Source organism: Bombus affinis, chromosome 14 (genome assembly GCF_024516045.1).
Source record: "Bombus affinis isolate iyBomAffi1 chromosome 14, iyBomAffi1.2, whole genome shotgun sequence".
Lineage (NCBI taxonomy): Eukaryota > Metazoa > Arthropoda > Insecta > Hymenoptera > Apidae > Bombus > Bombus affinis.
In genome coordinates, this window is record NC_066357.1 from 6,731,894 (window position 1) to 6,744,628 (window position 12,735).

The 12,735-nt window shown below is 38.3% G+C and overlaps 1 protein-coding gene across 2 annotated transcripts in view; it reads left to right on the forward strand.

Moving 5' to 3' along the window:
- The first annotated feature begins 1,993 nt into the window (after window positions 1-1,993).
- The window catches only part of LOC126924376 (organic cation transporter protein-like), a 140,450-nt gene continuing 129,708 nt past the window's right edge, over window positions 1,994-12,735 (forward strand). The window contains exons 1-2 of one of the 2 annotated variants that reach the window (XM_050738774.1): window positions 1,994-2,132; window positions 2,662-2,801. The gene's annotated coding sequence lies outside the window, so the exon portion shown is untranslated. The remainder of the gene's footprint in view (window positions 2,133-2,661; window positions 2,802-12,735) is intronic. The other variant, XM_050738775.1, reaches the window with a different exon arrangement.

The following is a 12,735-nucleotide window of genomic DNA, read 5'->3' on the forward strand; positions in this document are numbered from 1 at the left end:
CCCCTTTCTCCAACTCCTCCCCTTCTTCTTCTTCTTCTTCATCTTCTGCTGCTTTCTTTTTATACTTTGACCGACTTGTTTGGCTCAGGTTTGAGTTTTTTCGCCGTTTCGCACTTGGACTCGACGCGAACGATTTTTGGCAACCAGTATCTGTCGTATACGTGGTAGGTTGATCATTTTGCTATTGTAAATATCGAGCGCTGGTCGAGGATAGGAGATTTTATGAATTTTAGCGATCGTTAAATTTTCAATGAAGCATATTGGTGGTCGATCTTTGAAAAGTGATGATTTTTTAAACGATTCTTGGTCGTTATAGCAAGTATGTTTAAGTAAGTAGAAAACGAGAGAATAGTCGTGTGGCAGTTGGGCAGGACTCATTTCGAAAGCCTCTGTATTTATTTTAACAAGTAAATTCTCTTGGAAGGAGTTCTTAAATCGAAAGATAAAGCAGGGAGATAAATACAGATTTTATCTTGAAAGTTTCACAAAATTGAACGACTCTGCGTGGCTTAATAAATGTTTCCTCGATTCCAATAAACATATTAGATTGTAACGTATGTTCGTTGGATGATGCAATAAAAGTAGGATGGTTTTTATTATAGTGCGCTATTTGCATATCTAAAGTGGTATACAAGAGGAGTTTCTTTTATTTTACATGCCGTTCCAAAAATAATTTCGAATTCCATAGATACTGTATTGAAAACGAGACTAGCTTTAGATCGAACGAATCTTATTTCCAGTGAAAAGGGAGCGGAATATCGGTCATCTAGTATTTCACGTGACTTCAATTGAGTTCTAACAACCCGACCACGAAGTGTCGACCGCCATTCGCAAGAAATCTTCGAGCCCAGGTGCAGTCATAGTAAACCGATGTCAAGGAATCTCGCTCTGATAATAGGGACTGGTTCCAAAGGTGTCTATATACGGTTGCCAGAAACCGATCCAAGCGTTTCACTTTGATCTCGAGGAACTGGTCTTGAAGAATCACCTAGAATTACTCGGTCTAACTCCAGTTGTTCAGATCTACGTGAAATTTCACTCTGGTCAAGGAAACTGGTTTCTGTGAACATAAATACAATCACGGAAACTGGACGCAATTGTAAGAATTCTTACACAGTCCTCGTTCTTAACAATTAACCTCATAAACTTCCTTTTAATTTTAAGTCTAACAACGTTCTCCCACTTTTTTTTTCCAATAATGAACTAGGTAGCTTTTCCCGCGTGAAAGAAACTGGCTCTATTTGTAATGTACCATTTCAAGCTCTATATTCGATCAAATAAAACGAGACGCCGTTCCGTCTTCAACACGTTAATTGACCTTGTTTTCTCTGGGCCCATCTTTACTCTATCGAGTTAGCAAAGGTAAATAAATCTATGTGGTCAAAATCTAAAGGAAATGAAAACCTAATTTAGAAATAGAAAGCTACTTCTATGAACGTACACATTTTTCACTAGATATAGAAACCTACTTTTATAAACATTCACATCTTAATCGTCTCGACATTAATGTTCCTATAAGTCGTAAAGTAGCTTTTCGAGAGATCGTTGTATAGTTATTATTTTTCTGGCACCATTGGATAGAGCTAGGTATCTCATTTCAGAAATTAAAAATCTGTAACATTTATAAAACTTAAGTGTATTATAGTTTTCATTATGATATTAAAAAATTTCGATAGGCTTAGGTGAAAAGACTATAAATAGTAGAACATCTATTGAATACATTTATTGAAAAAGACCTATAAACTTTACATTATTTAGGATTTTACATATTAAAGCATAAATGATGCGAACAAAATAAGATTTATACTAAAACACCTAGAAAGTAAAAGCGGTGAAAAACGATTCAACTAATTCTCATGGCCGACAGTGCATCTGTCAAGCTAGATTAAGCAAACATATCTATTATTTAATTAACAGATTTAGCAAATGATTTGTATAACGATACAATGAATACAAAGCGATCCTTTATGATTATGAAAATCGTAAATTGGTACTGATTGCGCACTAGTAGCTTGCGCATCACGTGACCACGCGTCTGACGCGACTCGTAAACATAAATGGCGTGTCGAAGATGCAAGAGTGAGAGAAACTCAAACTGCGTTTTAAATCATCGAACAATCTTCCGTTCACAGGTAAATCGTTGGACAAGTCTGATTACCCACTTCTCGCAAAAAAATCGATCAGAAATTGCATTAACAAGGTCTTAATAGCGCCGGCCAATCTCCATTCGAACAATCATATCGTTTCTCCTAGTGGTTATTCCCTTTTTGGAACGATACGAAACGATTCTAGGGAATAAAAAGACGGAAAAGACGGAAAGATGGTAAGGAACGTTGATCCCGCGGGAACGTTAGCACTGGTAGAAATGCAAATCCAAGGGAAATCGAGGCTGTAAGAAGTTAGCTTCGCAAACATGTGGTTAGATGGCCGAGGTTGGCCCAGGTTATGATAGGTTCGCGTGGTTGGGCCACATTAGACAGATCCACGGATCGAGATCTCGAATCGTAGAAATTCCCCGTTCCTCGACTCTCGACAGAGAGATGATACTCGGTTATTAGGCGTGTAACGCTGTTCGAAGCCTTTTCCACCGCTTTCTATACGGCCAGCCGGCACGGACTTCTCGTACACGATTCATCTTATACGAGTTTGCATCGTTTTCAGCGTGTAATTCAGCGGTTTTGATTCTACCATTCAGGAGGAGGAATCGTAAAATCAGGGAAAATTGCGGGACACCTTCCTTTCCGGATTCGAGACCCGGATAGAAACCGCCTTGTGGAATTCTTCGATTGGATCGCGTTTTGGTAAGTTGTTAATCAATTACGTAAAGTAGATTAGAGCGAAGAAGATTCTAGTGGTGCTTGACAGAGCGTTTATTATTTTATGGCTAAGATTGTTTTAATAGGTTCGATGTAGAGTTACCGAGATTGAGGTTAGGTTATGCAGATTTTACTAGAAAAATTGAACACGAATCGAGCTATTAGAAGAATACTGATTAACTGTAAGAAAGTTAGTACCAGAATATAGTATATTCAAAGTATACGTAAAGCCTTATTACCAAACTCATGTAAACATTTTTCAATTCCACCACATCGAATATTCTTCAAAATTAACTTTAATTTCTCAGTATAACCATTATCTGAATACTACAAAACTAATCTTGCAACTCCTCATATTCTCAATTTGTCAAACCTAATTCAAATCTACTCCACCAAAATCTAATCCCACTTTACAAAAGATACTACCGGTATCCTAAATGCAAGTACTAAATGAAAATATTGCTAAAATATTCGATTTTCGATCTACCACCATTCTTTTCATAACCTATAACGATATTTCAAAATAATCACATCGAACAGGTGTGTAACACCTTTCACCCCACCCCTTTTAATCGATTCATCGAAAGAATGAGAATAGCTGGAGAACAATCACGGAAGGAATTTCACGAGTTTCTCCAGCAGTCGAGGAGATCGGACTTTCGTTCGATTGTATATTACGACACCGGTTTCGCTGGCTCTCGAACCGACGCGATAAAAATGCGTGCACCCGGCTGCTGAACGAACAACGTCGCAGCTGATGGACTTTATGCTGACGCGTTGAACGTTCTCGTAAATTTGCATAAAGTTCGCTGGAACGACGATCCGGCTGCGGTTAAGTCCGTTTATAGGACTGGTACATATAAGGAGGGTGAGTTATTGGGTTCGATATATAGAGGTAATTTACAGAAGCGTGGCTAATGATGGCATAATAAATGTGTTTTAATTAATTGCTATATGAAGAATATCTTCAACATCCTCGAATGCTAATCTCGAATTTCTGTAGTTTTTAATTGCTTTAAGTAATGTTTAAGAATCGTTAATTCTTGGATATTAGAAATTTCTTTATAACTCAACATTCTTTTCGAATAAAATTCTATTGGTTGAGAAAGGCAATAGAAATTCTTCTACTTCTAAATATTCAGGAATGAAATAAAACAGTTTGTAGGTGTATTCGCAAAGTCTCAGTTCGCTGTGAGATAATTTTAATACAGAAAATTTATTTAGAATACACACATGTACAATTGCGGACCAGGGGAAGGCCATTTCCTTTACAGAAATTTAGAACTATTTAAAATATTTATGAATTGAAACAGATGTTTTTTATTTTTGCAAAACTTCGTGAATTTATATTAAAATACGCTCTTTGAAGCATCGATTAATATAAGAATCAGAGATTCGTTACAAATACACTGTAATTGATTCGAATAAATTTTTTGTTTTAGAAATATCGTTAATGAGCTGAGTATACAGATCTTATTTCATTGCGGAATATTTGGTTGATTGAAATCCGCCGGGAAGAATTTTCCATAGAATGTTAGGATGATGTGCTTCGTGTATTGTAAATGAGGCGAATCACGCACTGGTATCAGCATGTTTAATAAGATGCCTTTGCCAGCTAGTAGAGTGATCATCGATTTCCACATTCTTACGTTGAACTTCTCTGGATTCCACTCGAACCGATTCCACTTGACCGCATACTTGTTTCAACTTCACTCTTTTGAAAAATTTCAATCATTTACATACAATGTAAACTTCCAGAATTAATTCTGATTTTCACGAGATAATCTTGACAGAGATCTCCGTGTTCTCCATGAAGTTCCTGATTTACCATACCGTTTAATCTTTAAATATAGTTTACATGATATCGAAATTTATATTTCATCTGAACTATGCTTATGCTTAAACAAAGATTAACATAAATATATGTAAAATACCTGCACCAGATTATATCGTACCTGATTCAAATCATTGTAGATAACCCAAACCTAACTTAAAGCTAGTTCAGATTTATGCTTTTTAATCTTCATCCACCCTATCTCTATTGTATGAATTTCAAATGTACCAACAGAAAGTTCCTCCAAATTTAAATCTTATTCCTACAAACTTGTAGTTATTTAAACAAACTGCAGTTAATACAAATTTATGTAGATTTACTTATCATACCATTCCTGCATTCAATAAGAAATTCAACTCGTATCTAGACTATGCTCAAACGATTTTAAAACAACTTAGGCCAACATAGTCAAACATGAACTAAGGATTATCATCGAAGTATAGCCGTTTGATTCTTAATTCTTGAAATTCAATGTTCACAAGATTTCCAAGTGGAACCTAGTGCAACATATATTCAAATCTCATTCAAAGAAACTGATGCAAATTTCATCAATATCGAAAAATAGCCATCTCGATGCATTCCAATCGAAACTCATCTTACATTCAATGCTGACCGAAATTTTCAAATCGAACCACTCACATCCAAGCTGATTAAAACAAAGATTTAATTGTATGGCGAAAATATTTAGTCCTCTGAATGTATTTCTAATCAAACTCAGTCGAAATTCCGACCTCAGAAATTTCCTCCGCGAGTTCACGTAAATTCTCACACAAATCTCCGCGCATAATTTCCATCTCCAATAAAAACTTTGTATCAATTTTCGCTATCCAAGACACTTAATACATTAAAACAATTTCAATGGCTAGCGAAGAATAGCGATTTGAATGCACGCGATCACAAAATATTAATAGTCCCTGTGAATTCATATTTCCATGGTTAGTGATCGATCGATAGATCGATAGACGATCCACCGGAGGAAGTCACGTCGAGGAATACTTCTACGATCACCAGACGTCTATTGGCGGAGGGGAACGATATTACAATGTCGTCGCGATGATTATAACGCATTCGATCAGAAGAGATGTATCGTGGCGGGCCTATGCATTCTCGGTTCGAACACGCTCAGGATGCGTGCGTATGCACGGTCACGTATCCTCCTCGAATACTTCCACGTGTTCATTATCGATCGATCGGACGCACGGGTAGTTTAGTATCCGGCCAGAAGTCACTCGAGAAGTCCACCGATTCTATTCGTGAGCGGTAATTGCGAGAAAGCTGATCGTGATAAGCCCTTCTAATAACCTCCTGTTCTTTTCTTCCCTTCTTCCTCGTCCAAAGGGGAAATTAACCTGCCCGCTTTCGAGTAATAGAGACGTCGGGGAAAGTAACCGATGGTGCGCGCAAATTTCTTTTTTCTTTTTTCTTACTTTTTGAAACATTCACGGTTTGATTTTCTCGCGTGCTTTCGGATTTTTGTCTAGATTAATTGAAACCGATAAATTATTTCCTTGTAATTGACGGATCAGTAAGACCGATCAATTATTTCCTTGTAATTGACGGATCTGCAAATTGAATGATTACGCGGGTTAGAGCGGTTTGATTTTTTCCAAAGTGTATCACGTCGTGCAAGTTTCCTTATGTTTTATTTGGTTGCAAGTAGCGCTAAGATTCCGATTGCATTCGATCGTTGGTTGTGAAAACTTTGGAAAAGCACGCGTTACGAGCGTGTAGGATGATGTAATCAACGTCGTAATTCAATAATTATTCCAACATAAAACCTGATAAAATCTAATTAACTCTATTTACATTCTTTATTTGGTATACTGTAACAATCTCATCCCTTTGTCATTTTTTTTAATTCAATTTTCTGTAACACACTGTAACTGATGTTACAGTATAGTTACAGTTACAGTTACAAGCAAATGTTTAAAAGCAGATAAAATCCAGTCGAAATCGTCTACAGGCTTCGCTCGATATTTTACAAAAATCTTATTCCTTTGCTATTTGCCTACTCGAACCTGCTAGATGTAACACACTGCAGTTAATTTCGAAATCATCTTAAAACCTCTTCGAAACCTCTCTAACCTTTCACCGTTTCGACCAGCCCAATCCCCGTCCGCAAATAAAGAAACGAACAGCAGAGTAAAAAGGGAAAGAGGAGGGAAAAAAAAAAGAAAAGAAGCAGCACCTTTTCCTTCATCTCGCGGTAATAATATCCCGAACGATAAAACGATGTTCCGCGATCCCTCATCGAGATGAACGCTGGCCGCGAATCAACGGGTGTCCCAGAAAAATGCCGCCTGCATTATTCGACTCTCGTTAAATCGATGCATAGAGGCGCAATTTGAACGTGTGCGCACGGCAACCGAGGGCAGCGGTCGCGAGGGATCGCTCGATTTTACGCGAACAACCGCGATAACGTTCCGGCCAGTTGGAATGGAAAACGAGAACAGGGAGAAGAAGGAAGGTGCAATCAGCTTAATGAATAGTCGCCACGCGTAATTACGGTTGCCTTCGAGGCGAATCGAGATCCTCACGAAGCTTCTTCGTGTGATTGGAGGGGATCCGATGGATTCTTCGACTGTGTTATCTGATAATCTTACATTTCTTTTATCTCTGATCGTCGATTTTGATCTTTCGGTAGAAGTGCTTCTCGTGCAAATGAATGTATGGTTTCAGCGTTGATGAGTGGTTGGTTTGGAAGAAGTCATTGAAGTGAATGGTTTGGGCGTTTGAACCTGTTCGAACGTGTTTCAGAGAAGATGGAGAAAGTTCGTCAAAGAATTTCGAGTAATGTGGTACTGTTTTATGGTGGTTGAGATGTTTCTATCAGGCGGTTTGTAATTTCTTTCAGCTCCGAGGTTAGACTTGGTTCGTTAAGTCTGGTTAGGTTAAAGAAACATGTGTAAGATTCTGTAATTTTAATAAATAAAAGAAGATTTTACGTTTCCAAATACACAGCACTAACTGTGATTCGATACTATCTAAAAATTCAAATTTCCTTTATCGCTACTAAATCCATCCTCAAGGTTTCAATTACAAGAATTACCGTCTATTTCTAATTAAAGTATCCAACAATCTCGTTCAATTTTCCAAAATTCTTTCATGGAAGAGACGCTATCTCAAACTTTCCAAACCTACAACAGTAACTCGTATCTGAGAACGCAGGAGGGATGCAGATAGAAGCAAGAGAGGAGCAAGAAAGGATGACAGCAGACCAAATTATAGAAGAAAGAAGTAAGAGAGAAGCAGAAGGGAGGGGGAAAAGAATAAGGGAATCCAAATATAATATACACTACAGAAATATAGCTAAAGAAAAATTACCAAAGTACCTAGAAGGGAGGATGAAGTGGAAGGACAGAAGAATACTGGCAAGATTCAGATGTGGAAACGAGACCAAAGCAAGGGAATATTGGAAAGAAGAGGGAGAAAAAGATGCAGACTATGTAAAAGGAAAGAAGAAGATCTGAGACATGTAATAGAAGGATGTGAAATAACGGGAGGACCAAAGGACATAGGAAAAACGCTAAATGAGACGGGAGAAGGTTTAACAGAACTGAAAGCAATAATAGAGAAGAGAAGGACAAACGACAGGAAGATTGCACAGCAAGGAGACTAAAGCCCAAAGTTGCAACAGTTTTTAGTCATTAGTGGTTAATTTGTAGTTCCTAGTTTTAGTTTTTAGAGACAGAATAATTAAGGGAGTGCAATAGAATAGAGTGGAAAAGATGGGAGGTAGACATATAAGACATGTAAAACCGAAAGTTCGTCCAAAGCCGAAAGGCACGGACTAAGCAATAATAAATAAACTAACTCGTATCAAGTACGATATTCTAAGAATTGGAAGGAGACGGAATAAACTGCGGATATTTCAGCAAATTCATATCTTCGTAAAGGTGTTACTTCGTAAAAATATATTTCTATATAAAAGTAGGAGGAAACGCGATCTAAGCAATTTTGCCGATGGAAAATTACAATAGACGCTATACCTTTTGTATATTTTATATATTTCTATGAATTATGCGCATTATGCGAACTTTTACATTTTAAATTTCCCATAAACGCATAAAAATCCACAATCTAAATGCATCATCGGTTACCGCGCAGAAACCATTGAATTACCATCTGTTCCCGATCAAAAGTTGCACCAGCCTCCTCCACGCGTGCTTCAGTGTATTACCATTCACTCACTGACCGCTCCACTCTCACGCTATTTACACACATATAACCGACACATTTATAAGCCGCTTTAGCCGGCTCCCCCGAGCTGTCCTAGAAGATATACTCGCTACCATTAACATTATTATGTGAGCCAGCGCTCGTCAGTGGGGATAAGTGAACGCGGCCGGCTTATTAAATTGCTGGTGTAACATTACGATTTACAGGGCAATAAGAGAGTTATCCAACCAGTGGCTCGCGAGTACACGCGCGTTAACGTTGCGTGTCTTTCCGCTGTAGGGTGTATATGGCGTTGCCTCTTCAAACTTCTTTTGCCCTAACCTCTTCTCTCGTCTAGAGTAATCGTGGGTATCAGTCGTTGGGGGCGTCGAAAAATGTAACGAGATATCATGGCGACCGGTAATCCCCCTGTAAGACGATATTTGCGAATTAATTGCGATTAATGATAGCCAGTCTCGAGGAGGAGATGGTAGAGAGGTGCTTTCTAGGAAAGATGCTGCTATCGTTGAAATGTTGTTTCTTCACGAACCTTGGTGATTATTATTCTAGAGGCGGGAACGTCGAGCAGGTAATGGCTATGAGTTAATGGCAATGGTGAATATTTTTGGTATATCTGTGGCAGAAGGAGGAAAAACAAAAATGGGAATTAGGATCAGATCTAACGCTAAAATTCTGGACAATCGTCTCGCTTCTTTCTTGTCGGATGTGCGGTTTTCAAGTTTAAGTTTGGCTCACTGAAATTAATTCGGATTAAAATTTTATTAAGCTCGAATTAGATTAAATTAGGAGACCTTTTCGACCTTCCTACTAGGTTTACTCTAATTTCACGTTGCATTCAAATTGGCTTAGATTCTTCTTAAATTCGAATTAGAGTGAATTACGTTAGACTTGAATCGTTTATAATTGAATATACCATTCAACATATAATAATACAATCTTCGTTAAAGATATAGAAAACTATAAGAAACCATATACAGTGAGAAGACATAGGTTGCAAGATAATCTACGTATAACTAACTTTCTGCTGACCTGCATAACACGGAATAGAAAAATTCCAAATCTGTAGAATATAAAAATTCCTATGTAACAGTGGAAAATGCAATTATCGAAAGCGCGATGCAAGATTTTCCTTGCGTTACAGATCCACGGTCGAAGAGCGCCGAGCTTAAAGGAAAAGGGACGGTGGAAGGGTCGTGGAGCGTATAAAAAGGAAAGAATAAAAACGTTAGAAAGATTCAGCGGAGGGGCCCTGGAGGTTGCAGTGACTGCGAGCAGCTCGTCTAAAAGGAGTCCTAGGCGGGTTATCGGTCGGTAGAGGCCGAACAACATAGCAATTATCAGCCATTCCTCGCAAATAGCTGATGGTTAGTGATAATTATCTGCCGAGAACGCCACGCCATTGGGGCAGCATCGCGTACGAACGATCTATATACCGGGTGCCTAGAGCGAAAGCGTCCCCCCTTCTTTCTGTATCGAGTCACTGCGCCGTTCTATCCTTGCCTCTGTCTTTCTATCGGCGTTCTGCATTTCTATCTTGCTCGAAATTGACAGTGATGTTATGATAATTCCTGTTCTTTCGTCACGAGAGGAGAACCAGATCGTTCCTTGGAACTCTCGGACGAATGAGTTTCTTAACCCATCGGCGGTTATTCTCTCCGTTTGGTGTGACGGTCGAGAGGAATTTGTTCAGATCTCATGGTCGTGTCCGTGATGCTTAGATAGTAATTTGTTTTAATTGGAAGATATTTGTATTTAGTATTTTTGAGAATACAACGTTATAGCGGAATAAAGTATATCTCGTTCATTTTTGCTTTATGCGGCTCCTTCCATGATACTCTTTGTACTTTCTAAGGTGATTTCTACGATGTGAAAGATTTTTGAGACGTTGTTTATAATTTCTGGTGATCTTGTGACCAACAGAAGAATCAAGATTACTTAGTAGCAGCGATTGATCGAAGCGTTAGTGTTTTAAGTTAATAAAATTACGTTCTTCCATCCATTTGAACTCCTAATCCCATACATTTTCATACTGGCGTGTTATTTCATGGTCATTGTATCTCAGTTTACTTGGTTTCAGCGTCAACATAATGTTAATGAGATTTTATATAGACATCGGACTGTAGATTAAATTTATTGGAAAGCGATAGAAATTTACAGAATTATATATGGACAAATGGCAGGAAAAAGGAACTGGCAGTTAACGGCTTGAAAGAATAAATTTCTCTAAAGGGATAGTATCGGAGAGAATTCTCGCATACGAGAAATACGATCGATAAATTATGATCGTTGGTTGTAATACAAGCGGTGAATATCGAAGATTTTCTTAAACAAACTAGCAATTTTTTAGCTTCGCTTTTCTTTCTTTACTGAAACCAGGATAATGGCTAGGATATGCGGCGAACTTTTAAAAGGATGAAACAACGTTGTAGACTTTAATGTTGGCAGTTTAGCAGACATTGCGAGTAAAAGTGCGAACTGGCTCGCTCCGTGTAGCGCTTAGAACTTTATTATAACCTTTAAATAGATGTAATCTCGAAGTCATTACTGTTTACCTCTCAGGTATAGCAATCAGTGTTCGAACATAATCACGCTGGAGCGTGTAATTTGCGGGGCTGCTTGTTTACCGTGTCCCAGGCGTTTGCATTATGCGGTTTACTTACTTATTTTGCAATATTCGATTCTACGGTTACCGATCGAACAGAATTTGTAACTACATAAACTCGAAATCGACAGCCTGTCACTGTACCAATTTTCTATTGTCGCAAATTTACCGTTGATTCGAGACCTAACCTCGACGAAATCGCCATAAATCGTGGCTTTAATGTCACAGACGTATCAGTTTTCTAATACTCGGTAACATATTATGTAAATTGTGGATCTATAGTGACATTTGCTAGGTTCATTCGTATGGACGGTTCATGACGAGGGTTGCCGATGATGACGACGGCTCTCAGATTGTAGCAACGAAAATGGTCCTTAGGAAAGCGAGCAATAAAATACGCGCAGTGAAACGAACGTATAAATAAGGAAGTGTTTACTCGTAAATTATAATCTTGAAAAATTTATGTCCATTGATAGAGATCTTATTTCTATTTCTTCTCTATAATGTAGAATTTTAAAATACGCTTCTTTTACATATACTTTGGAAATAAATATCGAAGGATTTTCAAATTTAAATTTACATGAAAAGCATTTTCACGTTTGTCGAAGAAAATTTGAAAGATTTCGCTTAAGAAACGGTAACATAATATGGTAGACACATTGATAACTGTTGCAGAATTTTTATAAATTTTTCCAAGACTTGGAGCAATAAAGAATTAGATTTGTATATAAATCCTAACCCAATCATTAACTAAAACAAATGAATAACTCAAAGCGGCCACACCTTTTTACAATACAAATTACAGCAAATTACAGCTAAATAGAGGGACGTAGTTTACAACGGTAGACAGCCTTGTCAAAATATACTGATCTCTCTGTGTTAAAGTTTGCATGGAAACCTATGGAACGAAATCTCAGAATGATCTCTGTTCGAGGTAAGGGAAAAATGCAAAATGGCCAGATAAAAGGGGCGGCACGCTCGAGGGGGGTCCCAGGGTAAACCGGGACAGCCGGTCGTTGCCACGGCAAATAAGCCCGACGAATACGTTCGAGCAACAGTGTGTTAAGTACTGGCATTAGGGTAATAAGCGTGCAAAGAGAGCGCCGTCGGCCTATCGGCGTCTAAGCCGGCACAGAAGTAGGTACGTACCTCCACCCACCCACAGATCTCTTCCTCGTTCGTCCTTGTTACGCGAGATTCACGATCTCCTATCCGGTAATCCCATGGTTCGCGTACAAACTGATGCTGAACACGCAGGAAAACGTACCGGTTGTTGTTTGCCTTTTTGGTGAACTTCTGGATTT